This window comes from Triticum dicoccoides, chromosome 7B, assembly GCF_002162155.2.
Source record: "Triticum dicoccoides isolate Atlit2015 ecotype Zavitan chromosome 7B, WEW_v2.0, whole genome shotgun sequence".
Lineage (NCBI taxonomy): Eukaryota > Viridiplantae > Streptophyta > Magnoliopsida > Poales > Poaceae > Triticum > Triticum dicoccoides.
In genome coordinates, this window is record NC_041393.1 from 284,988,018 (window position 1) to 284,991,107 (window position 3,090).

Below are 3,090 nucleotides of genomic sequence, written 5' to 3' on the forward strand. Positions count from 1 at the left end.
TGGTGGCAAGGTTTCGAATGCGATTTACATCCACCAAGAGACTTTGCATCTGACGCTTGAGCCAAAAATGATGCTTATCTTGCTTCTAATGCAGGGCCACAAGAAGTTCTCGGTCATTGAGGACCCGAGAGCGCTTCCGAGACCTTTGAGCAATGGTGCTCGCAGTGGCTTCAGTTGATGCACGATGAGGCAGACGAATATTTCCAGCCATCGGATAGACACGCGTGACAGCTTGGACTCCTTCCATAGGCTGAGTGAAGCTTTGATGTTCAGCATTTTGAAGACAAAGAGGCTTCTTGGCAGGTTCAGGGTATATGGCTTCAACTGACATATCAACCTCTGGTAGGAAGATCACATGATTGCGAGTAGATGGTTGATAGTTGACAACAGAGTGTTGCTTGATGAGGCGCATGACCCATGGAGCATAGAATTTCAGTCCGAAGAGGTCAGATCCAGATGCATCCAATTGCCTGATGAAGAAATCTTGTGCATTGAAGCTGATGCCATTGAGGATGTAAAAGACCAATGTCTTCATGGCTCCTTCAAGTTTTGCAGCTGATGAATGTCCTTTGATCGGCCATAGAGTCCGCCTGATGATATGATATATAGTGCCCGGTAGATACTCAAGGTCATCAACACAGAACTCCTTTGGATATTCAGCATCACGTGGCAAAGGCTTCATCATGCTCAACATTTGGCTCATACTGGGTTCAGGCTTATGGAAGATGCTCTCCAGTGCATTGTGGTGGTTTTGACAACCAGGTTCATATAGCTCTCTAGGAGTGGATAGGCCTGTAAGCTCAATGATGTCAAGAGCTTTGGCTTCATGATGAACATTTCCTGTCATCCACTCGAGAACCCATGTCTTCGTATCTCTGTTATAACCGCGAATGTGGAGTGTAGCATAGAATTGAAGCAATAGCTCTTCATTCCAATGTTCTTTGTCTGTGACAAAGCTGAGCAGACCAACATCATGAAAGTAGTCAAGTGCTTCTTCTAAGCATGGCAGTCCAGCAATGGCTTCAGTGTCGAGGCGCATATGAGGGAAAATGTGCCCTTGATCATACAGAACACAGGAGTAATAGCTTCGCTGCTGATGACTCCAGAACCAATCTGATGATATTCTTGGCTTCGTGTAGGGGTTCTTTGAGCTGTCAAAGAATGTGTTGTGGCTTTTGAAGCCATTTGCATTGAAAGACCCGACAGATGTGGCAGTACCTGGAAACCTTGGCAGTCTTGGCTTTGGCTTCTGAACATGAGGCCTATGCTCAATGTGATAGTCAAACTGAGGACCAGAGACAGTAGGCGGAGGGACCAGAACGGGCCATCTTACTGTGATTAGCTCGCCATGGTTGTATGCTTGCTCAATTGTATAGGGCCTTGGTGGCGGAACAGGAGCAGTGGCAGCAACAGTGGCTTCGGGCTGCACATCAGAAGCTTCAGGAGCATTTTAAGCATTGGCTTCTGGTATGGGGCTTGGGACAGGCTCCACATTAGCTTCAGCCATGACTAAGTCATCAGCTTCATTGGTGTTGGTGGTGGCAGCCTCAAGGTTTTCAACCTCCACTTGCTGAGCTGGAGGGTCAGGCACAGACACGTTCACATCATGAACATCTTCTTCAGGAATGGGGGGAGTAGGGACACATTCTTCTTGACATTCGTCATCGGCTGATGCAACCGGATTGTCTTCAGAAGCTGGTGCTTCAGACTCGGAGACATTCGCAGCAGGAGTGGCTTCTGAAAACACTTGAAGTGCAACAGGTTGATGGTGCACTTCTCCTTCTGGAACGCTCGGAAGAGGGGCTTGAGGCCTTGGTCCTTTGCGAAGCCTTTGTAGTAAAGGCGACGCCTTTGGAGATGGAGTGGGCAGGTCCTCATCCTCTTCAACTTGCACGGATGGTGTGGCTTGTTGTTGTTGGGGAGTGCTGGGGGAGTCTTGTTCTTGCGGGCGATCAGCCCATGAAGCATCCTGAGCGATTGGCGTCAGAGGACGACCATCGCTGTTCGTACGAACAGGCGATGATACCGCATTGTATTCAATTTGAGGAAGAACTTCATCATCTTCAACATTGTCATGGTGACCAATGTCTTTAGCAGTGATGGGATCAACTGCTGGAATCTCTTCATCTTCAGGAGCCTCTGTGGAAGCAGGCTCATGAATAGTCATGCGAAGTTCTTGGGTTGCAGATGTAGGATGAACCACTGAGATGGGTTCACCAACAAGGGGCTCTGTGGGAGCAGCCCGACTCTTCTTGATCTTGCGCTTCTTCTTGGAGGGAGCAGCATCAGAGGCTTCTGAGGTTTTCCGTTTTCTGGCTTCAGCCTCTGCAGCCCTCGTCTTCTTCTGTTCTAAAGCGGTTGACGTGACTTTTGGCTTCGAGCCAGTCATGCTGCTTGGGAAGACAATGCGAGGTTCATCTGGCCTTGAAGGTGCAGATTGGACAGTCGATTTCTTCTTCTTTGCAGCCATCCTGGGGTCGATGCCAGGACGACCAAGAGCCTTACGCTTTTCAGCCTCATTGTAGGCAAGCACACACTTGTCAGCCAGATTTTTCATGCGCTCTCTGGAGCCTCGAGCTTCTTCACGCTTCTTGTGAAAGGCTTCTTTGAGCTTGTGAAGCATGATCTTGAAGTTCTTGACATCTTGCACGTTGAGCGTGGCCACATGCTTCTTGAACTGAGCCTTTTCATAGTCAATCTTGTGCTTTAGTTCGACGATGCGCTGAGCAATAGCTAGCTCAGAAGCAATGGCGCCATTGAAGGCGACGCTGAGGCCAATTGGAAGTTGGAGATCATCAAAGCTGAGATTTAGTGTGTCAAACCACTCATCAATGAAGTTATGGATGATTGCCACATCAAAGAGAGGCAAGTTGTTGAAGATCTCTACTTCTTCCTTGCTCTTGATCAGTTGCTCAAGAGCATCATCTGCAAGATCGTCATCGTTGGATAGATCAATGTGCTCTTCACGCAGAATAGCAGCAGGAGTCAAAGCCTGATCAGTACTCTTGATGATTTTCTTTTTCTTCTCCGTCTTCTTGGAGATGCGGTAAAGATCTTTAGACTGCACACTGGCTTCAGGAGGTGCAGTGG